This window comes from Meles meles, chromosome 14 (genome assembly GCF_922984935.1).
Source record: "Meles meles chromosome 14, mMelMel3.1 paternal haplotype, whole genome shotgun sequence".
NCBI classification, from domain to species: Eukaryota; Metazoa; Chordata; class Mammalia; order Carnivora; family Mustelidae; genus Meles; species Meles meles.
Window position 1 is genome coordinate 82,473,705 of NC_060079.1, and position 26,992 is coordinate 82,500,696.

Sequence of the window (26,992 nt, forward strand, 5' to 3'; positions counted from 1 at the left end):
CCTCATAAAATGAGATTGGAAATGTTTCTTCCTCTTCAGCTTTTTGGAAGAATTTGAGAAGGATTGGCACTAATTCATCTTTAAATGCTGAATAGAATTCTCCAGTGAAGCCATCTGGCCCTGGGCTTTTCTTTGTTTGGAGGTTATGATTACTAATTTGAGTTCCTTACTGGGTATAGTTCAGCTCAGATTTTTTACTTCTTCTGGGTTTAGGGTTGGTGTGTTTTGTATTTTAGCAATTTGTCCATTTCTGCTAGGTTATCTACTGCTGGCCTGCAATTGTTCATAGTAGTCTTTTAGAATCCTTTTCATTTCTGTGCCATCGATTTTATATATATATTATATATATAATATATATATAAATATAATATAATATATAAATATATATAATTTTATAATTATATATAATTATATATATAATTATATATAATATATATAATTTTATAATTATATATAATATAATATATAAATATATTATATTATATATAATATAATTTTATATTATATATAATATAATTTTATATTATATATAATATAAATATAATATATAATATTAATATAATATAATTTAATATAAATATTAAAAAAGAAAAAAATATATATTTTTTCTTTTAAAATATTTTTTATTTATTTGTTTTGTTTTTGAAATTTTTTTATAAAGTATATATATTTATATACATAAAATAAAAAATATATATGTATATATATATTAGACTGGTGACTAGAAGAGAGTCACCCACTTAATCTTGGGATATTTTGGTCTTTTAGAAGAAACTACCTCTCAAAATTTTAAAGAATGAAAAACATATATAAGGGTAAACACAATGAAGGGATGGGATATGCCTATAAAGATGAGAAAAAAAATTTTAATTTCTAAAAAAGGAGTTGATAAAAGTTGGTTGGGAGAATAAAGAAAAACAAAGTGGAGAGAATTTGCTCGGGTTGGAGGCTAGAACAAGCCCGGAGCTAGATTCAGGGTATATTTTGATCTACTAGGAGAAGTTGTACCTGAAATTTTTTAGAAGAAAATACCCTATGTGTATACAAAAAATAAAGTTAGATACAATGAAGGATAAAATATGACTATAATAATGAAGTTTCAAAAAAGATTATTATTATTATTATTATTATTATTATTGAAAGGTATTGTTAAGATAAACTAGTTAAAAAAACGTTAAAAGAGGAAAGGGTAAAAGTTAAAAAAATTAGCAGAAGAAAAAAAAATTAACCGCAAGACTAAAGAATCATGGGCAGAAAGACATGAATTCCATGCTTTGCTTTCTCCTCCTCTGGAATTCTGCTGTTCTCCTCTGTAAGTGAACTTGGTCTTGGCTGGGTTTCTTGTTGATTCTCTGGGGGAGGGGTCTGTTGTAGTGATTCTCAAGTGTCTTTGCCTGAGGCGGAATTGCACCGCCCTTACCGGGGGCGGACTAAGTAATCTGCCCGGGTTCGCTTTCGGGAGCTTTTGTTCCCTGAACGCTTTCCGTAGAGTTCCGGAGGACGGGAATGAAAATGGCGGCTGCCCAATCTCTGGCCCAGAGGAGCTGAGAGCTCAGGCTCCGCTCCTCAGTGTGCCCTCAGAAAAAAGCACTCAGTTGCTCCCGTCTCCTTGGCTTCTGGCCGTGCTCCGAGCTCACCCAGCCTGCAACCAATTCAAGGTAACCCCGAGCTGAGAGCTCACTCCTCGGCTCTGTCTCTGTAGCCGGCTTCCCTGCTCTAATACCTGCGAGCTCTGTGACACTCAGACACCCCGATCCTTCTGTGACCCCGTGGGACCTGGGGCCACGCTGACTCCATGTGGGCTTTACCCTGTTAGCCTCTGGAGTGATGTCCCTCAGTGGAGCAGACTTTTAAAAAGTCCTAATTTTGTGCTCTGCTGCTCCGCCGCTTGCTGGGCACCAGCCCCACTCCCCTGCGGTCTGTCTTCCCGTCACTTTGGATTCATTTCTCTGCCAGCCCTACCTTTCAGAAAGTGGTTGATTTTCTTTTTCTCTTCGATCTCCTGATGGATTTGTAGGTGTTTGCAATGGTTTGATAAGCTATCTAGCTGATCTCCTGCCACCTGATGTAGTCTCAGCCTGCTGCTTCTCTGCCATCTTGACCTCTTAATTTTTTTTTTAATATTCTCAAATTTTTAAACTCATTTTGTGGTCTAATATGTCCTAATATGTGATCCATCCTTAAGAATCTTCCATGTACGTTTGAGAAGAGTGTGTATTCTACTGTTGTTGGGTAGAATGTTCCTTGTGTCTGCTAGGATAAATAGGTCAGTTCTTCTCTTTGTATTGATATTCCATCTGGTTGTTTAGTCATTATTGAAAGTGGGGTTGTAGTAGTCAGAGTTAAAAAAAAGCCTGTAGCCTATGTGTGTCTTTACATCTTAAAACGAATCTGTTTTTTTAAAATCTATTCAACTACTTTATGTTTTTGTTTGGGGATTTTAAACAATTTACATATAAAATAATTATTAACAGGGAAGGACTTACTATTAACATTTTGTTAAGTGTTTTCTGTATTTAATATAGTTGTTTTGTTCTTATTTGTCCTTTTTTGCTGCCTTTCTTTATGTTTTGTTGATCTTTTGTAGTGATATACTTAGTTTCCTTTGTTATTTTCTTTTGTATATTTTCTATTTTTTTTTCTTTGTGGTTTCCATGAGGATTACGTAAAATGTCTTATTGTTACATAAAAAAGAACCAAACAGAGATGAAGAATACAGCAAGTGAAATTAATAATACACTTGATGGAATAGACGGCAAGCTGGTAGAAGCAGAGGAATGAATTAATGAATCAGAAGTCAGAGTAATGGAAAGTAGTCAACTGAACAAATGAGAGAAAAAAGAATTATGCAAAATGGGAATAGAATTAGGGAACTTAGTGATTCCATCAAGTGTAGTAACATTTGTTTTACAGGAGTCCCAGATGGAGAAGAGAGAGAAAATAGGGCAAAGAATTTATCTGAGGAAATAATAACTGAAAACATCCCTAATTTAGGGAAGGAAACAGATATCTAGATCCAGAAGGCACAGAGACCCCTCCCCCACAAAATCAACCCAAGGAGGTTCACATTAACACACATAGTAATCAAAATGGCAAAAAAAGGAGTGATAAAATTAAAATCAGCAATAGAAAAGAAGGCAGTTACATACAAGGGAATCCCCATAAGGCTATAAGTAGGTTTTTCAGCAGAAACTGCATGACAGAAGGGAATGGCTAGATATAGTCAAGGTGCTAGAAGGGAAAAATATATAGCTAAGAATAATCTATTTAGCAAGGCTGTCATTCAGAATAGAAGGAGAGATAAGGGAACTCCTGGCTGGCTCAGTCAGTAGAGCATACAACCCTTGATCTCAGGATTGTGAATTTGAGCCCCATACCGGGTGTAGCAACTATTTAAAAATAAAAAACTTTAAAAAGTGTAGGAGAGATAAGGAGCTTCTCAGACAAACAAAAACTAAAGGAGTTCATGAGCACTAAACCAGCCCAATAATAAAGAGGACTATTTGAGTGGAAAGAAAAAACCGTGAGAGTATGGAAAGCAGAAAATGGGGCACCTGGGTGGCTCAGTGGGTTAAAGCCTCTGCCTTTAGCTGGGGTCATGATCTCAGGGTCCTGGGATCGAGCCGCACATTGGGCTATCTGCTAGCAGGGAGCCTGCTTCCTCCTGTCTCTCTCTCTTTCTCTGCCTGCCTGCCTACTTGTGATCTCTGTCTGTCAAATAAATAAACAAAATCTTTTAAAAAAAGCAGAAAACACAAAAGCAGTAAAAAATAAGTATTTCTATAAAAGAACAGTCAAGAGACTCACAAAATAAAAAGGTGTACAGTATGACACTATATACCTCAAATGTTGCAGGGAGAGGAGTAAAGAATGGGTTTAAACTTATGTGACTATCAACTTTATATAGACTGCTATATGCATGCTATGTCATACACAAACCTAATGGTAACCAAAAATCAAACCACTAATATGCAAAGAATAGAGAAAGGAATTCAGGTATATCACTAAAGAAAACCAACACGCCATGAAAGAAAATAAGAGAGGAAAGAATCCAAGAAAAACTACAAAATAACCACAAACCAGGTAAAATGGCAATACATATCTATATCTATCAATAGTTAATTTTTTAAAGATTTTATTTATTTATTTGACAGATAGAGTTCACAAGTAGGGAGAGAGGCAGGCAGAGAGAGAGAGAGAGGAGGAAGCAAGCTCCCTGCCAAGCAGAGAGCCCAATGCGGGGCTCGATCCCAGGACCCTGGGATCATGACCTGAGCGAAAGGCAGGGGCTTTAACCCACTGAGCCACCCAGGCACCCCAATAGTTAATTTTAATATAAATGGATTAAAAGCCCCAAACAAAAGACACAGGAGGACACAGTGGATAAAAAACAAGACCCATTCATATGCTGCCAATAAGAGAGTGATTTCAGACCTAAACACATCTCCAGATTGAAAGTGATGGGATGGAGAAATATTTATCATGCAACTGGATATCAAAAGAAAGCAGAAGTAGCATTGCTTATTTCAGACAAAAAAAAAAACAACAACAACAAAAAACAGACTTTAAAACAAACACTGTAACAAGAGACAAAGAAGGACACAATAGAATAATAAAGGAGACCCTCCAGCCAGAAATAACGATTGTAAATTTATGCACCCAACATGGGAGCACTCAAATACACAAAACTGTTAATAACAGACTTAAAGGAACTAATCAATAGTAATATAATATTAGGGACCTCAACAAACCATGTATATTGATGGAAAGATCATCCAAACAGAAAATAAACAAAACAGTGGCTTTGAATGACATGCTGGACCAGATGGATTTAATAGATATATTCAGAGCATTCCATCCTTAAACAGTAGAATATGCATTCTTTTCAAGTGTGCACGGAACTTTCTCCAGAATAAGTCACATCTTAGGCCACAAAACAAGCCTCAACTAATTCAAAAAGATTGAATCATACCATAATTTTTTCCTGACTACAACACTATGAAACTAGAAATGATGGAAAAATTCTGGAGACAACACAAATGCATGGATGTTAACTAACATGCTATTAAACAATGAGTGGGTCAACCAAGAAATCAAAGACGTCAAAAAGTATATGGAAAATAATGAAAATGAAAACACAAAGGTCCAAAACCTTTGGGATGCAGCAGAAGTGGTTCAAGAAGGAAGTGTATAACAATACAGGCCAACCTCAAGAAGCTAGAAGAATCTCAATTAAGCAACTTGTCCTACAGAAATACAACAAGCAAAACCCAAAAGCAGCAGAAGGAAGGAAACGATAAAGATTAGAGAAGAAACAAATGATATAGAAACAAAACAAAACAAAGAAAAAAAAAGATCAGTGAAACCAGAATCTGTTTCTTTGAGAAGATCAACACAATTGATAAAACTCTAGCCATACTCATTAAAAAAAAAAAAAGGAGAAAGGACTTGAATAAAATCACAAACAAAAGAGGAGAGATAACAAAACAACAATACAAAAATACAAGTTTAAGAGAGTATTTTGAAAAACTATATGCCAACAGATTAAACAACCTAGATGAAATGGATAAATTCCTGCAAATGTAAAACCTACCAAAACTGAAGAAGAAAGAAACAGAAAATTTGAACAGACTGATTACTAGCAAAGAAGAGTGAATTAGTAATATAAAAGCTCCCAACAAACAAAGTCCAGGACTAGATGGCGTCACAGGAAATTTCTACCAAACAATTTAAGAAGAGTTAATACCTGTTCTTCTCCAGGAAGAACAAGGTAGGAACAAGAACAAGGAAGGAAAACTTCCAAATTCATTCTATGAGGCCAGCATTACCGTGATGCCAAAATCAGATAAAGACATCACACACAAAAAGAAGAGCTACAGACCAATATCCCTAATGAACACAGATACAGAAATCCTCAACAGAATACTAGCAACTCATACCCAACAATACATTAAAAAAAATTCACCACAATCAAGTGGGATTTATTCCTGGGATGCAGGAGTGGTTTAAAATTTGCAAATCAGTGTGATCCATTACATCAATAACAGAAAGCATAAAAACCATCTGATCATTGCAAGAGACACAGAAAAAAACATTTGACAAAGTACAGCATTAATTCATGATGAAAGCCCTCAACGAAGTAGGTTTAGATCGACCATATCTCAACATAATGAAGGTTATTTATGAAAAACCCATAGCTAACATCATCCTCAATGGGGAAAAACTGGCAGCTTTCCCCGTAAGGTCAGGAACAAGGCAAGGATGTCCAGTCTCACCACGTTTACTTAACATGAAAGTACTGGAAGTATTGGAAGTCCTACCCACAGCCATCAGACAACAAAAAGAGAGAAAAGGCATTCAAATTGGTAAGGAAGAAGTAATTTTTTCACTGTTTTCAGATGGCACAATACTGCATATAGAAAACGCAAGAGATTTCACCAAAAAACTAATGGAGCTGGTAAATGAATTCAGCAAAATCTCAGAACACAAAATCAATGCACATAAATCTGTTGCATTTCTTTACACCAATAATGAAGCAATAGAAAGAAAAATTAAGAAAATAACTTCATTTAAAATTGCACCAAAAAAAGTAAAATTATCTAGGAATAAACCTAACCAAAGAGGTGAGAGACATGTACTCTGAAAACTATAATACACTGGTCAAAAAAGTTGAAAATGACACAAAGAAATAGAAAGACATTCCATTCTCATGAATTGGAAGAAAAATTTCTTTTTTTTTTTAAAAGATTTTATTTATTTATTCGACAGAGAGAGATCACAAGTAGGCAGAGAGGCAGGCAGAGAGAGAGAGAGGGAAGCAGGCTCCCTGCCAAGCAGAGAGCCCGATGCGGGACTCGATCCCAGGACCCCGAGATCATGACCTGAGCCGAAGGCAGCGGCTGAAACCACTGAGCCACCCAGGTGCCCGGAAGAAAAATTTCTTAAAATGCCTATGCTACCCAAAGCAATCCACAGATTTAATGCCATCCCTGTCAAAATAGCAATGGCATTTGTCACAGAGCTAGAATAAACAAAAATCCTAACATTTATATGGAACCACAGAAGACCCCTAATAGCCAAAGCAATCTCGAAAAAGAAAAGCAAGCTTGGGGGTGTCACAATTCCAGATTTCACGTTATATTACAAAACCGTAGTAATCAAAACAGTGTGGTACTGGCATAGAAATAGGCCCATAGATCAATGGAACAGAATAGAAATCGCAGAAACAAATGCATAATTATATGGTAAATTCATCTTTAACAAAGGCAAAAGATTATTCAATGAGAAAAATACTGTCTCTTCAACAAATGGTTTTGGGGAAAGTTAGCTACATGTAAAACAATGAAACTGGACACTTTCTGTATACCCCAAAATATACTATATCTATATATATATATATATAATATATCTACTATACCCAAAAATAAACTCAAAATGGATTAAAGACCTAAATGTGAAACCTGAAACCATAAAAATACTAGAAGAGAGCACAGACAGTAATTTGACATTGGCCGTAACAATGTTTGTTTACATATGTTTTCTGAGGCAAGGGAAATAAAAGCAAAGATAAACTATTGGGACTACATCAAAATAATCTTCTGCACAATGCAGGAAACAATCAACAAAACTAAAAGGCAACCTACAGAATGGTAGAAGATACTTGCAAATAATATATCTCATAAAGGGTTAGCACCCCAAATACATAAAGAGCTTATACAACTCAGCACTCAGAAAACAAATGATCCAAATAAAAATGGGCAGAAGATATGAACAGACATTTCTGCAAAGAAGATATCCAGATGGCCAACAGACACAGGAACAGAAGCTCAACATCTTTCATCACCACGGAAATGTAAATGAAAAGTACAATGAGATATCACTTCACTCCTGTCAGAATGGATAAAATCAAAAACAAATAAACAGCAGGTATTAACAAGGATGTGGAGGAAACGGATTTGCCTTGCCTCATTGATTGGTAGGAATACCACCTATTCCATCCATCTTGGAAAACAGTATGGAGCTTCCTCAAAAAATTAAAAATAGATCTACCCTATCATCTAGTAATTGCACTACTGGGTATTTATCCCCAAAATACAAAAATACTAATCCAAAGGGACATATACACCCCCATGTTGATTGAAGCATTATTACAATAGCCAAATTATGAAAGCAGCCCAAATGCCCACTGGTAGATGAATGGATAAAGAAGAGGTAGTATATATGTAATGGAATATATATATAATAGAATTTTATCCAGCCATAGAAAGAATGAAATATTGTCCTTTGCAATGACATGGATGGAGCTACAGAGTATAATGCTAAGTGAAATACCATATGATTTCACTTTTATGTGGAATTTAAGAAAACAAACAAATGAGCAAAGGGAAAAAAAGAAAGTGACAAGATTCTTTTTTTTTTTTAATTTGTTTATTTACAGCATAACAGTGTTCATTGTTTTGGCATCACACCCAGTGCTCCATGCAGTACGTGCCCTCCCTATTACCCACCACCTGAAACAGATTCTTAACTATAGAGAACAAACTGATGGTTACGAGAGGAGGTTGGTGGGAGGTATGAGGGATATAGGTGATGGGGATTAAGGAGTGCCCTTGTGATGAACACTGGGTGATGTATGGTATTGTTAAATCAGTGTATTATACAACTTAAACTAATATAACACTCTGTGTTAACTACTCTGAGGTTAAAAAAAAACTATTTTGGGATTTTTTTTTAAACCTGTTTTAAGCTGATAATAACTTAATATAAGACCTCTAGTCTTTTATATCTGCCCCCCCCATTTTATGTTCTTGATGTCACAAATTAAATTTTTATGCTGTGTAACATTAACAGAATTTTATAGTTCTTTTTTATGCTTTGGTCTTCTGAGTTTTATACCAAAATTAAAAGTGATTTATGCACCATTACAGTGTTATAGGATTCTGTGTTTGAGTACATACTTGCCTTTATCAGAGAGTTTTATATTTTTGTATAAATATATATGCTTACATATATATTTCCTTTTTATGTTAACATATGTCATTTTAAATTTGAGGGACATCTGTTAACATTTCTTATAATGCAGTTCTTATAATGTAGAGTGGTAGTGCATCTCTTATCTTTTGTTTATCTGGGAAGGTCTATTTCTTTTTCATATTTGCAGGTTACTTTTGTTGGGTATATTCTTAATCGGCAGGTGTTTTTTTTTTTTCTTGTACTACTTTGAATATATTATCTTGCTCCTTCCAGAAATGTGAGATTTATCCCAGGAAATCTGATAAGAGCTCTCTAGTACATGATGAGTCATTTCCTCTCACTATTTTCAGGATTCTCTTTTCATCTTTGACTTTTGACAGTTTGTTCCTTTGTCTCAGTGTGGGTCTTCTGGCCTCATCCTAGTAGGGACCATTGAGCTTCTTGGATTTGATGTCCATTTCCTTTCTTAGACTTGGGAAAGTTTTAGCCAGTATTTCTTTGGGATTCTTAGAAGAAAGACAAAGAAAAAAATGGAACCAGTTAGAGGCTCTCTCTCCCTTTCTCTCTTTGACTTTCTTCTAGGAATCTCATATGAACATATTGCTTTCCTTATAATGCCTCCTATATCTCTTAGAGTTTTTTTCATTTTTCTTCTTTTTTTCCCCCCCGACTCAAATATCATATTACCAATTTTTGAGTTTTCCGATTCTTTCTTGTGCTTGACCAAGCCAGATGTTGAACCTCTGTAGTGAATTTTCTATTCGGTTATTATATTCTTCAGCTCCATAATTTCAGTTTGGTTTTGTTTTTAAGTTTCTGCCTTTTGATAATGTTTTCATTCATCATCTTCCTGATTTTGTTTAGCTGTCTCTTTTTGTTCTCATTAAGCTCATTGAACTTCTTTAATGGGGCTATTCTGAATTCGATATCAGATATTTCATTGATTTTCCTTTCTTTAAGATCGGTTTCTAGAGATTTTTTCCTTTGATTCATCTTTTCCTTTCTTTTCTTCTTCTCTCCCCCCCCCCCCCCGGGACTTAGGTTTATGATTACACAGCCATCTCTCTAGTCTTCATAGTCTGGCTTTGTACAGACTTCACCAACCAACCTAGTTGGAGATTCTGGGAGTCCCCCAAATCATTGTGAGGACACATCTTCTCTGCATGATCTTCCAATTACAGAGGGCTACCTGTTTCTTTTTAAAGAGCTTATAACCTCTTCGTCCAACTGCTGTCTGCTTGTGGTGCTGCAGAGATAGAAGGGATGCATTGGGAATTTTCTTTCAGTCTTGAGGGGCTGTGCCAACTTGCAGGCAGGGAAAATGTGGGTAGAGATCAAAGACTTTTCTTACTCATGTCATTATAGCTATTCTCGGGATTGTGCTTCCCTGGTCTACTGTAATTATGAGGCGTTTTGATCTATTTATTATTTTTGTCAAGTCAGTGTATCTGTGGGAGAACAAGGGATGGGCTTCCTCTTCCATCATTTTGCTGATGTCCGTCCATAGGCTGGAGTTCAGTTTAATTTTAACAAGGCATTCTGCACACTTTTTTGGATTTGACAGAACGCATCATTGCCTTGATCAGCGGTTACCCATACTGTGGACAGAAGACCCCAGGTGAGGCGTGAGAGTTCGACTGAACCAGATTGTCTTAAGGGCGTAGTGTCCGTTTATTGACTAGTGTCAGTCTTGAACAATCAAAGATGAAATTTAATGAGACAGAGTTGAAAGAACAGGCAGGGGAAAAAAAAGTGAAAACAGGCAGAGAGGTGTGAAAACTATAGGAAGAAATGTAAGTAGGGGATTTATCGAGGTCAAATCATTGGGGAGCAGGATCTCAGTGAAATGGGATCCCAGGTAACCATGAAGACCAGTAAGGTACATATACAACTGAAAAGTACTTTGTGAGTAGAAGTTGAACTCAGCACAAACTAGAGATAAGGTATTGATTGGCATAGAAACATTGCAAAGTGCATGCAAACTGAAAGAAAAAAGTGTCATAATTCATGTTCCCACTACTCTGTGGCAATATACTCTTTACACGTTAGTGTATAGCCCTTACAACAGTGTCTCTATGTATGAGTGTGTATGATTATGTATACATGTATGTGCACATGTGAATGGGTATTAACCACCATTCATTTTACTGTTTTTCCTGTTGCTTAGTGTTCATGTGGTCTGGGTGAAATTGAACCAAATCAAATTTGGCAATGGACTGTGATTGGGCTTAGGTTTATCAGCGTAATATTATGCTTCTTGCTCTGGTGATTCTTCAGGGTTAAGAATATGGTCCCAATGAATGTGATCAGAACTTTTCTTCTATTACTGAGTCAGTATCCATCCATCCATCCACCCCTCCCTCACACCCTTTCTCCCTCTTTACATCATCTTGCTGCAGCCATATTGCTTTTATGACAGAAACTGGCCTCTGAAGACAACCACGAGGGGATACAGTAGAAGTAGAATGAAAAGAGAAAGGGGCTCACACTCTAATCAGACTGTACATGACACATTCCCCCACCACCCACCCCACACAAACTACTTCTGACTTAGGATTTTTGCAGGTTGTAGAAGGACGGTCATTCTAATTAATTCTTTTAATTTAATATTGGTCTTTTTTATTGACAACTATAGCACTCACAAGGGAGAAAATGCATATGACACAACCATTCTCTTTAACAATTATTGTAAGGTAAACACATGTATCAAGAAATCAACTATTGTAAGCAACTCCACTACTGACTGTCTTTACTTTTATAGCATTTCTTTCTTTGGCTTTTCTGTACACTGTGATCTTTGCATCCCTGAGCACTGTGGTTTTGTCCAGACTGATTGTGAACTGTGTGCGAATGGAATCATGGAGTATTTGCTTCATGAGTGGTAGGTTACTCAGTTTCACTGATGGGTGTATCTCTTCTTCTGCACAGACCAGAATGAATTTATCCTTTCTACTGTTGTTGGGGAGTGGGCTTGGTTTTGCAGTTTGGCTCTGTTACAAATAATGCTACTCTGTCAAGTTTGGCTTGCTTCTAAACATATGCATGTATGTGTGTATGGTGTATACCTGGAAGGGAAGGGCTGGGTTATGAAAATGAACACTTTAGTTGATTTAGGTCAACATTTTTTTTTTTTTTGGGTAGTTTCTTTTTTTTTAATTTATTTCTTTACAGTGTAACAGAATTCATTTTTTATGCACCACACCCAGTGCCCCACGCAATACATGCCCTCCATAACACCCACCACCACCTGGCTCCCCCAACCTCCCACCCCCCACTCCTTCAAAACCCTCAGATTGTTTTTCATAGTCCATAGTCTCTCATGGTTCATTAGATCAACATTTTAAAGACCTTGATAGGCTGATATCTAGGTCTAAGAATCATGGGAGAATTTATTAGGGAGAATTTTAAGTTTTGCTGGCTGATTCAAAGTATTAATGGCACAAGTTCAGAGTGTCAAAGACATGCCTTGATAATAGAGCACTTGGAATAGATTTGTAGTATTAGTTGACTAATGCTTAGCACAATGAGCCCAATGTCACCATCACAAATATAGCTACGCTATCACTCATGCAACCTAGCATCTAATATCCTATGGAGGTGAATTCACATTTAGAGTAGTGTATTCATTTTGGAGAGTCCTATATAATTAAGGATTTGACGAACTGGAGTGTAGACACAGAAAATAAGCTAGAATAGTTAAAGTCTGGAAAGAACAACGTGAAAAGTTTCTCCCTGGGAGGTTTACCCTGGAAAAGGTAGAGAGAATGTTGTACCTTTCATGTAGAAAAATAATTACATCTATTTTGTCATCTCTGTATGGTTGACCTGGGACCGACAAGTGGGGTGGGAGAAGACTGTATGAAGGAATGCTTCATTTGCCTCATATTTTAATATAAACATGACTCTAGTAATTCCAAGAGAAGGAAAGAATGATCTTAAAACGTAAAGAGCTCACTATCAAAGAAGTTTCAAACAGAAAAGGGAAAAAGATATTCCTGAGATGTGTAGATGTCCTGACTCTAGGTGATGATGTGTTAGTCTTCTCCGTGTATCTCCCTTGTAGGCAAGGCAGGAAAGATCCACAGCACCAATGAGGGAAATCCTGGATAACCTTAAATATCCTGTGGAAAGCATTTCTCCGCATCCTGAACAGAGAGGCATTTCATGGTCCTAATTATAGCTTCCACTTACCGTGTGTAATGTGACTTAGACAATCGCACTTGTTTTTGATACCAATAATTACTACTTGAAAAAGGGATAAAGTCAAAATAAAGGCACAAGTAACCCCTAAGAGTAGATATGTAAAAAACTGTGCGAAACCACATTCCATCGTGATTAACCTTATATGGGGTCTTCTGTAAAGTTCTGGCTTACTTATTACAGAGCAATCTTGATTTATAGAAGCAAGAATTCCAGCAGAGGGATTTCTCATTGAGAAAAAAGAATGTCAGAATTCAAAATGCTCTAGAAAGTCAATGATGATTTGAATTTTCTAAACTAATTTAATAGAACTAAAAATGGATGTCAGGCTAAATGATAGACAAAAATTCAGTGATGTGACCTCAAATCGATGCACTGAAAGAAAGAAGCCAAATTCCTGAGCATCTTGGAAGAGATGCTGTTTTTAAAGTGTTGAAGAAAATTGAAAAATAAATCCCACTGCTTCGACGACTTTGTTTCTCGAGAGATCAGTGGCATAATACATTTCTTAAATCTGCATGAAAATCATTTTACCAGAGGCAAGAAGTCCAGATTTCACTCAGGTGAGTACAGAATAGTTCATCTTGCCTAGCAGATGTCTCTAGGTCAGTGGCCAATAACAATTTGTAACACACCAATGATACTGCAAGGCAGCCGGCTCGCTCCTGGAAGTGCAGCCTGCTTTATAAAAACGAGACGGGCTGGTGACTTTTTCTGTAGCATCGAGATCTACCCTCCTCCCACTCCCCCACATTTCCTATCCTCTTTCTTCCAAATTATGGACTTAACTGGGCTTAGCTGTTCCCTTGTGTGTGGAAAAGTACATATATAAGCAAATTTTAGGTCCTTATATAGAGATCATATACAAATTCAAACAATGTAAATAAAAATAAGATTTACTTGACCGAAATCGTTCATGTGAAAAATATCACACCCATGCATGCATACACGTACACCAGGAAAAATTCCGAGTTTCGTCCACCATCCATATGTTTTCGTGAGAGTTTGCAGAAGCTATCTCAGAAGCTGACATCATGTAAACATACAGTGGGAGGACGTTCGTGGGATTCAGAGTAAATATGCTGCCACTTCTTCCCCTGAAAAGAAGGAACCGGAGTGACTGGAGTTGTATAAATAAACTGACGATAGGAGTTTTGAAAAGTTCGGCATGTGTACATTTTTGTGTTGTATCTGTTTTCATAAGGAATTTGACTTAGTAAAGCCACATTGAGAGGGCGTCTGCCTTTCGTCTTTGGGGCGGTGACTCTGGGATCATCCATGTACAAGGTGGCCACTGACTAGAATTTTAAGTATATTGTCATCGAGGAAATGAGAAAGTTGACAATAGGGTCATCTTCTCTGGCTTCCCGTGGCTCTCTCCTTCCCTCTCTCCTTTCTCCCCGTACTCCTCCTCCTCCATGACCTGCCTCAAGTCATGTGAGACCATGTGGGACAGTGTCCGAATAACACAGCCTGCGTCATGAGGTCCTTTGGGTCCGTTCCAGATTTAATAAGACAGAAACCAAAGCGACGCTTATGGGAGTCCTTTTCAAAACCGTAACATGCCCTCTGCCCACACAGAACTATAATCTGTCAGTCAGTCAGTCAGTCAATCTATGATATCTCTGTAGGCAGGAATAGGAAATTACTACCATGATGAAACCGCAGATCGTTCTACATGAAAACAAACTCAGTTCGTATGTGCGCCAGATCGCGCCAGACTGTTTCTGCTATATGGATATTAGAGATTTTATGTCAGCATTGTGAATTCAGGTTTCTCGTTTTTGTTTTTTTGTTTTTTTAAGCTTTGCAAATAACTACTCATTTGGGGGAGTTTCTGATCTTTGTACCTTGAATTAGTAAAATATGGCACATTGAAGAAAATTGGTGCCTGCCAAGAAGAAAATTGCCTGGTAAAGATCTATGGACAATCTGATACATTTTCCACACTGTATTAAATTATAATACATGCTGAGATTCTCATCACTGTCAGATGCATGTGAGGCCCAAAGCTTTTCACATTCGCTGTGGTGTGGATACGGACAATTTAAAAGCCTTTTGTGAGTGTGTGTCATTGGCAACAAAGCTGTCACAGTGGCCCTGAGCCCCCTTCTTCCCTGCGATGGTTCCAGCAGGTCTCCCCTCTTTCAGGAGCAGAGGGTTCATCCAAGAACTCAGGTTACTCCGTGTGATGGGCAAGGCCCATCTTGCATAGGTCCTCTCCCTCGTCCCTCCTCTTCCTCCCTCCGTCTCTCCTGTCTTCCCTCCTCTCCTGTCTCTCCATTCATCCTCCAGTTTCTCTCGTCCCTTCCCTTTCTCCTTGAACCCACCCTCTGTAGCCTTGTTGTGCCAGGTGCAAGACAGAAACATCACCAGACATGTCCTCTGACATTACGGGTTCTGCCATCCTGCTGGAGACAGGCAATGAGCACAGAAACCGGGCAGGGCAGGGTAAGGCCAGGGTCTGTCTGTCTCTGCCAGAGGGGAGGGGACAGGCAGCAAGTGCCAGCCACGCTCGGATGGAAGGCCAGTTAGTAAGTCTAGAACACATGGGGAGACTGTGTGGACACGTTGTGGTGCTTGCTGGATATGTGCAGGACAGACACGATGATGGTCTGTGGACAATTTGTGTGTCATCCTTGTGCAGGGGCCATGCGAATCTTCTCTGTATCATTCCAATTTTAGTATATATGTGTCTCTGGACAATTAAGTAAGGGTTATATGATAAGGTATTGTCATTTATTATTGATATTTTGCAATTCAGTGGGCGATCAAACAGTGTTTTTAAAATGGATTCCAACTTAGTTTAGTTATCTACAATGTCTGTTTCTAACACAAATGTCTGTTAGAGGAGGAGAGTCTTGCTTTTCGGTTCCTTCTTCCTCAAACAGAATTGGTTGTAACAGGAATATATTAGGGGTGGCGTGATGCTTCCCCCGCTCACCTCTGAGTAGCTGCATGGTAAATAGGGCCATTCAAACTGATAACTGTTCTCTTTATGTCTGGTAACCTACCTCTGAGCCTGGTGTTTGGGACCTTAAGTCGTTTTGCCTGTAAATGTAATCATATTTAATGATCTGTTTTGTGAATACAATGGTTTTTCTTTCTGCGGGTAGCCAGCTGAGTCTGAATGTGGAAAAACTAAAGGAATGTGAGCAGTATACATTTCAGAAAATACAGCTGTTCTCGTGTACGTTTTATACTTTGTTCTAGGTTTATGCTCAGCGTAATTGCATTACTATGAATTTCAGACAACATAAAGAGCATGCAGATTTATATCAAGGTTCCTTCGCAATTTTTGCAAGAGTTCTTAATATAATACATCCAGCATTGTGTATGAAGGGTGCTATGTGGTTATCAGTTATTTTCCAAATTTAGTCATGAAGGGAAAAAGAAGAGAAACCTGAGTGGGGACTGTTTTGTATAGGAATGAATGATGTTCTGGGAAACATAGTCTGTTTAATGGGCTCTGTCACAGCTCAGACCTGGGCCAGAAGTGTGGAAATACACATTCTTCCCTATTCGGAAAGTAAGGACTTCTGTAAGTTCTGTGATCCAAATAACGTGCCAGAAAGCAAATCTCCGGGAAGTGTATTCCTATTCAACTCTTTTTTTTTTAAGATTTTATTTATTTATCTGACAGACAGAGATCACATGTAGGCAGAGAGGCAGGCAGAGAGAGAAGAAGGGAAGCAGGCTCCCTGCCGAGCAGAGAGCCCGATGCGGGGCTCGATCCCAGTACCCTGGGATCATGACCTGAGCCGAAGGCAGAGGCTTTAACCCACTGAGCCATCCAGGCACCCACCTATTCAACTCTTGAATGAATAACCAAATGATTATATAAATGAATCAGATTGTTTTCCTCATGGATTTAAAATTGTATTTCAGAAGAATCTAGTTCTGGAATGCCGTAATTCCCAAGAACATGCCAGTATCTAACTCTCCATGAGTCTATCGGTTCGGTGGCTGCCACCGCCGACATTCACTGTCTCACAGCTCCGGAGCTGGGAGTTCAGGATCAGGGTGGCTGCAGGGTCGGTTCCTCTGAGGGAGGTGAGGGAGAATCCATGCCATACTTCTCTGCTACCTTCTAGGGTTAGCCTGTCATCTTGGGCATGCTAACGGATTACATCTGCAATGACCCCATTTCCAAATAAGGTCAAATTCAGAGATGCTGGAAGTTAGGACTTCAGCATACATATTTGTGGGGTGGGGCAAAGTGGGACAGAATTCAACCCATCACAGAATGTCAAAGGAAGGCCTCAATCCTTTCTACATAGGTGGTACCTAGGCAGAGAATAAGATTAAATAGAGACTGTGGGTTGGAACAGACTCAGTTTGAGGAATACAAGGATGAGAAGAGCCCTCAGGCACAGCGGCGATCGTGGGACACCATCGTCAGGTCTGGTTGCACTAAGGGAAGTCTTCACAGAGGAGATGGAGTTTGTGAGTGGATGGATGTGTAGACGTTTGTCTGGTGAACGTGAACCCCAGATTTAATTCAACATGAAGCAGACTCAATTTTCTAACTATACTTGGTCCTTCTCTTGAATGGGTTGAATTGGATGAGTTCTATCAATGGAGCTGGTGGAATCGGGGTCTTCTCTTTCCTCCATTGCATCTGTTTCGGTCATGAATGTTATCCCTTCTCTCCTCACAGAATCACTCTATCCTTTCCCTCTGTTATATCTTGATTGCCGTTGCCCGACATCAGAGCTTCCTTCCAGAATGCCAAGGATGTGGCTGACAGTTTTCTGTGATATCCTTGAGTTTTCGTCTTCCCTTCAGCATCCGTCCTGCACATCACCACCGCAGTTCACTTCCTTAGTACCAACTGGGGCATGACCCTGTAGGCCCTAGACCTTCACTATCTTCTACCTGCCTGCCAATCTTAATCAAGCTACCCCATATCTTCTCACAGCCTACATTTTCAACCGACACTCCTCACATCAACATTCAGCTGAGTTTAAGAATCCGATCTTGAGAATGGATTTTAGAAATCATCTGGTTGATGTGTCCACCATATGCACGAATCCCTCAGCAACATCCCAGCCACATGGTCACATGTTATGTCTGGCCCCAGTTCCAAGAACTTTGCCTGTCACCCTGCTCACCTGTGGTCATAACCATTTTGAGCTCGTGGGTGTGTCTCTCACTTCTGAGTCTTTGTTTGCGCCACTGTTATGTCATGTTCTTCTGAGACATCTTTGTCCTCACCCGCTTCCCCCCATCATTCAAGACCTGGCGCGCATGCTACCTTTGCTATGACAAATTGCTGTGACGTTCAGATGACACCCGACCCAAGGACTGTGCTGTGATGACAGGGGTCAATGACAAATAGGATGAATTGATGAAATAAAGACTGAGGTGGAAGTAGAACGAGTACAGGAGAAAAGGAGACATGAGTGGAATTTGGGCATAAAGGTTTTTGTTAAAGGTTTTGGTAAAGATTGTCCTTCTTATAAAATTTATTTTTGAAACTACAAAGATGACATTTAAAGTCAACTTGCCTAGTTAACATTATTTCTGATGTCAAGTTAAAATGATTGCCCCATGGCTTATATTTTTAAAACCGAAGGAAAAAAATCAGACTCCTTTGAGGTGGCTGGTCCATGTCCAGTGTGTGAAGACTGAGGGTCCACACATAACGGGCACAGGGATTACCTCTGGGTCCCCAGGGGAACCTTGATCAGAATCAGCTTAGGGCATCATTAGGCAAGGTGTGACGGAGCACGGATGGTACAAGGGAGGCTGCCTCTCTTCACCTGCTTCTCCCATGGATGTACTGTTCAGTGGGACTCTACTGCCTCAGAACTAACATCACTTAACCTGTACTTTAGGAGGCAAAATGATGGCTAAATTATTTGGATCCACCAACTTTGAAGCGGTCATCTGCTGTTAGGCACTTTTAATTTATAATAGAAATAATGAAATTAAGGAGATAATGAATACCATTTCCCAAATCCTGTGAAAGTTATGCTCTGTTCACACTCCTTGGACCACAGGGGGACGTTGCCTCATTTAATAATTTCATTTGAATGGGCGTTTGGATGTCCCTGTTTCACAGTAGCCTTTGATGGTTTGTACTTCCCATCTGAAGAGCCGGGCACTTCGAGAGACGTGAGTTCTGGTTCCCCAGGCTCCGGGAGTGGCCGGCAGGTGGCCGGCTGTGTAATATTGAGCCACATCCTGATACAGCTGGTGTATTCTGATTCTTCTGAAGCATCACCAGAGAAATTAAAGTAGTAACTTCACAGGTGTGTAGATATCTAGATCGGGGTTTCTCAACCTCAGCGCTGTTGACATTTTGGACCCAGTCATTCTTTTTTGGGGGGTATCCAGTGCCTTGTAGGGTGTTAGCTACATCCATGACCTCTGTCCTCTGTGCTAGAAGCGCATCCCTCCCACACACGGTCTTAACAACTAAAAACATCTCCAGACATTGTTGAAATGTTTAGGGAGCAGAATCACCACCAGGTGAACACTGCTGATCTAGGTGTTAGGACCAACGCCATGACCGTAGTTCTCATTACATCGAGGGGCCATGTGCTTGCTGGAGGACACCTTACTCTGGGAGTCCCTGCATAATTGCTGAGCATGACAGGCAGGACTGTTGTCTTCTTAAAGGGGCTTTAACGAAAAGCCTGAAACTAACACCATACATTTATGATTCCTTCAATGGGTAGACTGCATGTAGCTGAAATGATATGCAGTTAATTGCTTTTACTCATTTTACACATTTCTCATGAGTATTACTTGAGCAAATGATGCCAGTTTTTTTTTCCTTAAGTCTGGCAACAGACGCTGCTCTTCATCTCCCTATGTGTGTGTTTGGGTGGGGGGGGGGGGAGCAAGACTGATACCAGCTGGTGAATTCAGAATTAATTATAGATTGCTTCCCTCAAAAAAGACACACTAACCTCTAATGATTTTTGGCAGATGTTTTGGCACTATTAATATTACTAGTAACTGGACAGACACTCTACTCCTCTTCTTGGAAGTGTATGTTGCAATTTTGGGGGATTTGGACACCATGAGCTTTGTTAAAGATGCCACATCCAATGATAGTTTAAGACCATACAAGGCATTGACTCAGAAATCCATTATGTAATTTACTAATTCACAAACTTTTTGGTAATCTGTGACTTTTTGTTAAATACTAATGTACAAATAAATTTCCAAAAACTACAGGCTCAGAATTAAAGGAGATATGTCTTAAAAGTGGAGGACTTCCAGCTAAGTGAAGAATGATCTCTCTTCTTAAATTGGATGGGAAAAAGAATGATTTCAACATCATTTAAATGATCCTTAAAATGTGTTACGTTCATGGCAACAATTTCGGGAGCGACGTTTTCCCCTCCCAAGCCCTGATAAGTTAATGGTTTAATTGCATTGAAATAGACTCTCCAAAAAAAAAAAAAAAAATCAGGGTTGTTATGCAACTAATATTGCTGTTTTAATAAATCTTATAAGTGAAATCACTTTAAATTATATGGTTGAAAGGAAGGCTCCTCGTCTCTTAAATAGAGTCTACACATGGTTTCCAACATCTTGCTTCCCCTTTACTCCTCAATCCACTACATTTGAATTTAGGTCAAAGTGTTTCTTTAACTGGCCTGTTGGATATTCTACCTCTGTTCTGCCTTTCTTCCCTGGGCATCAGATGCTGCTGATGCCACTGGTAATATTTCTGGCCATCACTTGCTTTTATGAAGAAGCAGCGTAATGTCAGTGCGAAAGCCCGAGCTTACTGCCCACCCACCTGGGTTCGAATCTTTGTTCCACATTTGGCCGACACGGAGAAAGCAACTACAAGGTGCCATCTTGTTATTTCTCTGTCAATTAAGGTCAGCTTATTAAATTTGGATGAAGTTACAAAATACTGAGCTCACAGATGGTGAGTTAATTATCATGAGGTTGGTGGATAAAACCAACCTTCTATACAGAATGGTTTGTAACTTCAAGTGAGTGAGCAGTTTCCAAAGACACATTTCTAGCCAATGTAGCTTCTTAAAACACATGATCGTAAGTATGGCCCTTAGAACATTTAAATTATTTAAATGTATCTTTGAGTACTTACAGAATTTTTTTTCACATTACAAAGAAACTGAATTTTCATATATTTCAAGTTTACAGTAAGATACAGATTAAGGGTAGAGCCGACTTGAGTTTGATGATAGCTAGTAAGTGAATTTTGACATACATTTTCTATTTGTGAATAAGATATAAGATAAATGCATGCTTTAATTCATCAAATTCTTATGTTAATAGTCTCTTGATCCTTTTCATGCTTCCTTATTAGACTGTTAATTAAAGTTTATAGCCTGTGGCTTCTGTTAGAGTTTTGAGTAAAGATTGAATCAAAGAGTATGGGGCTTATAATTTCTCATGTTCATACACACTCATTAAAGAAATCATTTAGCACAGATTCCTGGGGTGCTCCAACTTGCGTGGCAGTTTGAATTGTATTGTACATGAGTTGTCATTGTGTGTGGAATGGCTATTCTCATAACTCTGAGGTAACAGTGTATGCCAGTAAAGGATTCTTCAATTTGAGAGGGTGGTTTCACAACTTTCTCCTTTCTTTCTTTCTTTCTTTCTCTCTTAAAGAAAGAAAGTTATTTATTTATTTTAGAGAGAGAGAGAGAGAGAGAGAGACCATGAGCTTGGAGGGGGATAGCAGAGAGAAGGAGAAAAGCAGACTCCATCCTGAGCTCAGAGCCTTACACAGGACTTGATCCCACGTCGCTGAGATCATGACCTGAGGACCTAAGCAGAAATCAAGAGTCAGGTGCTTAAATGACTGAGCCACCCAGAGGGAGCCACATTGCACCTTCTTCGTTTTTTCTGTAAGGATTATTGACATAGGAATCCTAATTCTCATGTTTGTTTTGCCTACTTTGTTTTTTTTTAGAAAATTCTTTTTAAGTTGGCTCTTCTAACATCTCTGTGTTCATAGGTAGGCTAATGAGAGAATTCTTCAAAACTGAGGGTGTTACAATACACCCTATAAGAATTTTCCTATAATATTCCTATAATAGTTTTCTGAAATAATTATTCATGGACTTCCAAAGGAATACTATGCAGCCATCAAAAGAAATGAAATCTTGCCATTTGCGACGACGTGGATGGAACTAGAGCGTATCATGCTTATGAAATAAGTCAATCGGAGAAAGACAACTATCATATGATCTCCCTGATATGAGGACATGGAGAAGCAACATGGGGGGGTAGGGGGATAGGAGAAGAATAAATGAAACAAGATGGGATTGGGAGGGAGACAAACCATAAATGACTCTTAATCTCACAAAACAAACTGGGGGTTGCTGGGGGGAGGTGGGATTGGGAGAGGGGGAGCGGGCTATGGACATTGGGGAGGGGAGGTGAACCATAAGAGACTATGGACTCTGAAAAACAACCTGAGGGTTTTGAAGGGTCAGGGGTGGGAGGTTGGGGGAACAGGTGGTGGGTAATGGGGAGGGCACGTTTTGCATGGAGCACTGGGTGTTGTGCAAAAAGAATGAATACTGTTACGCTGAAAAAATAAATAAAAAAAAAAAGAAAAAAAAAACGTGCTCCTTGTTTTAGGATTCCCTCTTATCTCCTGTGTCTGGGGGTACGCGCCTCACTGCAGTGTTAGGTCACTGCCTGGAACCTGACTGAACACTTGGGACATTGAGAACCGTAGGATCCCTGAGCATCCCCCGAGGTATGAGGAAGAAAGATTACAGTCAACAAGACAAGTGGAAAAAAGTGACAAGCATGTACAGATGTGAAGCGTTAAGTATTTACGGGGAACTAATGCTTCATGGAACCAATTAGTACACTTACCACATTGGACAGCTTTTTCTTTATATGCTATTTTGCTTCAAAGGAAAGCATTGTGAATGGGATGTAGGGCAAAATACCATAAAGGCACAGACCCTACAAATAGTTAACCTCTTGGCCAGATGGCACACTTGAGGCTATTTGTCAAGACCTGAGGATAGAATTTGGGACAAGAAACTTTAGGTCCAATGCCAAGAAGAAGACAGGAAACTAAAGTGAGGAGACATGGCTTTATCCCACTTAAATAAATAGAGCAATTTTTAAGTGCAGTTCCTTGTATTAACTAGATCAACCTAGTTCCTTTAGTCCTTAAATTACATTCCATGGTTGGGAGGAGTAGGGGCAGAGGACGGGAATTGGGCAAGAGGAAAGATACGTTTTGGAGACAGTGTTGGGTATTTCTGTTTAATTTTATTTATTTTCCCTTCTTTTCCTCTTCTTTTCCTCTCCTTCCCTTTCTTCCTACCTTCCTTCCTCCCTTCTTATCTTCCTCCCTCCTTCCCTTCCTTCCTTCCTTCCTTCTTCTCTAGACTTTCTTCTAAGAAGATGTGGGATGGAAAGGAATGAGGGTACCTTAACCAAAGGACAAGATGGTAAGGTAAAGAGGGAAGAGGACAGGTCATGGGTTCAAATCAGTCTAGGTACCAGGTTGGGAGAGAGAGTTCAATAGTAGTGTCTCAAGTCCAAGAGAACTCCGAGACCAAAGAGCAGATCAACGAAGCAGAAGCAGAGAATTATGCTTCAGATGCTGGCTGGGCCCATGCCTCCTCTCGAGCACCGTGGCAGGTTGGGTAAAGCCTTGGTCTGGGAGAACGGCTGTAATTCCGGGTGTGCTCACCAGCTGCACAAGGAATGATCTTGACTAGTCTCAGTCTGTGTTTCCTTGATTTAAAACACAGGGATTGGATTTGCTTCACAGAAAGTGTTGTTTCTTTTGTTCCCAAAGAGGCCACCATATTTTTAACAATCTCTTTATATTTTTCTCTTTATCTTTACAAATCTTTCAAAACTTAAATACTTCAAACCATCATGACTTAAATGCTATTTCCCCAGAAAACCTTTCTTACTAATTCACCCAAATTTGAGATGACCTTCTCACTGCCAAACCCTGATATCAGCCACCAATGATACCTACAGTTTAACTGCCAAATAATTAAGTATTGTATTATATTTATTTCGTGGGTCTATTTTCTCATGTATTTTGTTCTGAGTTCTGGTCTTTGATTCTAGGTCACTAAGACTACTAGGGTATTTGGGGCATAGAGAGTTTCTTTCTTTCTTTCTTTCTTTCTTCCTTTCTTATCATTACTCAGCACTACCATGATCCTTGGAGAGAGTATGTTTGTCATTAAATACTTTACTTTTTCATTTGTTGAACTGTCAATCTGGAAACCTTACATATTTCCACATTAAACTCATTTTCATAACTTAATCAAGTGCCCTCTTTTGGAAGCTCACAGATATTCTACTGGAGAGGAAAAATAATCTCTCTAGTTTGGATTTTTATTTCCTCTATGAAAACCCTATCAGACTCAGGTCCTTGCCCAGTAGAGTGAGCGATGTTTCCTATGCACCTGGACCAAAAACCTTGAGTAAAACCAAATGGCTCATCAGGGACATCAGGGACAGGCTATGCACCTCAGTAAGGTCATTGTCAAGGCTTTTTATTTTTTTCCTTGAACCTCATACCCATTTGTGGAGCACATTACTGAATTGGCAGAGTGAGTTACAACCGATTCTGAAAACAAAACAAATACAACTTCATCCTGAATCATGCTTATTTAATAAATGCTCATTTGGTTAACCTCCAGGGTTCTCCTTTATAACTCTGCAGGAATACCAAACACCTCTTGATCCTTGATGCACCAGCCCCCATCTTACGATGGTCGCATGCTCCCTGCTTGACCTGTGGTGCCGTGTCCCTGCAGGACCCAGAACAGTAACTGCAGGGAAGGCTGAGCCTTTGCTTTCTCTCTTACCAGGATTTTCTGGATCCCCACATCTCTCCCAACATTTTTCCACTGTCCCCACAATAAGCTCGATGTTCCCAGTTCCTAGTCCCTGAAGAAAGTTTAGCCCCAGATAACCCGCTGCGAGTTCTGTCCCTGCCCATTCCCAGTCACTTCCAAGTTTTAGGGAGGGATATACCTGGGAGAAAGAAGAGCCAGAAGACGAGAGCCCATTCTTTGACAATAACCACATCTAGCGGGCTAGTAGGAGGAGACTTAGCTGAGAGGGTCCAGAAAAACAGATGTGCTGGAAAAAAAACAGATTAAGAAGGAAGGGAGGTGGTTTAAAAGATGCAGAGCAGAATGGGAGGATGAATATTTCATTGTGTGGTGTGATGGGATGACAGCACGAGCTCTTCCCTCCAGCATTGTTTCTTTCAGAAAAATTAGGTTTGCATAGGTCAGATGTCCAGCTGCTTCTTAATTTAATCGTGGGACCCTGATTTTCAAAAACAGATTCTCAGTTTCATTGTACCATGAGCGCTTTAATTATATATGATTATTGGGTCAATAAATCTCCACTTTGCTGGAGTATAGCCTCTGCAGAGGCAAGAGCATATCTGTTTGATTATCGCCGAATCCTTAATATGAGCCAGGCGCCCAGCTCAAGGCACAAAGGGAACTTTTAGGGTTTATCTTCAAATCCTAATGAAACATTGTATCACATGCTTGTACGGTACTTCCAGTTACTAGCAAGGTGTGACCTTTTTAAGGACTGTTAATCATGATGCTTCCTTTTGGAAAATTGTCTCTACCCAGCTACCATTTGGGTCTTACTTTTTTTTTATTTATCTCTATGCTATTGATTTTTTTTTCTGGAATGTTGTCAGAATTTTCTAGATTTTTTTTAAAACTTTTGTCTATGATGTCTTTTCAAAATGGAGATATTTTAATCTGATGACCTTCATAGTTCTGGATCTTCTCTTTCCGGGTCTCCTTCCCTGTTTCAGGTGTCGAGGGTACTCAGCGATCCAAACACCAGCCTTGCCGGGAGAGGGGGAGTGCTGGTGCGGGGCCAGAGCTGTGCCCCAAGGGCGCCCTCACTAGCCCTTACAGAAGTGGGGGGCTCTAGGGTGGCCCCGTGGGGCAGAAGAGAGGAGGGAGTGTGTTTTAGGGATCCATTTTAGAGCTCAAACACACAGGACTTGGGGGTAGCCCTGAGGTGGGATTAGAATAGGAGTAATCAATTAGGGTGCAGGCAGGGTCAGAGACGCGAAGGAAGGCTGGTTCTACACTTGGAAGAACCCCTACTTTAGAGATCAGAAAAACAGAGGCATTTTGGGATGAAAAAGTAAGAGGAAGCTTGAAAGAATGTTTTTATGGAAACCAGAAGAAGGATTTACTTCAAGAAGGGGGGTAATTATCTGTATAGAATTCCACTAAGTAGTTGGGTCTGGTGAGGACCAGCACCCTGGAATTTACTGGTGATCTTAAAAAGAGCTGTTGGCCAGGGTGCCTGGGTGGTGCCGTCCAGCTCTTGGTTCTGTCTCAGGTAGTGATCTCAGAGTCATAAGATTGAGACCCCTGTCGGCTCTGAGCTCAGTGTGGAGTCTGTCTGAGACCCTCCCCAACTCTTGGTCCTCCAGCTTGTGTTCTCTCTGTTTCTTTCCTGTGTGTGTGTGTGTGTGTGTGTGTGTGTGTGTATTTTTTAAAAGAAATGTGGGTCGTAGTGATGATGTCAGGATGAAAGCTGGCATGGATTGAAGACCGTGCTGGGCCAGGAAGAAATCACCTCCTTGTGTTCTCGAGGAAAGCGGGGGTGTCTCCAAGGAGAGGAGGGAGAACATTGTCACGAGTGTTTGGATGTGAGAGGATGGGCCCAATGGGAGGGAATAGATTGAAGATGCAAGATAACAGGAACTAGTCCAGAAAGTGAGATTTTCCCTGGAAAAGTGGAAGCAAGCAGGGTCCGGAGCAAGAGAGGACAGAGCAGTGGGCTTTTGCTTCACCATAAATGGAAGGAGAAGGAAACAAAAGACAGT

The 26,992-nt window shown here is 39.5% G+C and overlaps 1 protein-coding gene and 1 non-coding gene across 3 annotated transcripts in view; one reads left to right on the forward strand and one right to left on the reverse strand.

The window, feature by feature from the left end:
• The window catches only part of MYO16 (myosin XVI), a 596,952-nt gene that overhangs the window by 11,744 nt on the left and 558,216 nt on the right, over positions 1 to 26,992 (forward strand). The gene's annotated exons all lie outside the window — the stretch shown is intronic.
• On the reverse strand, positions 15,774 to 15,879 carry LOC123925358. The gene has a single exon (XR_006814965.1). It is a non-coding gene; the product is annotated as a U6 spliceosomal RNA (small nuclear RNA).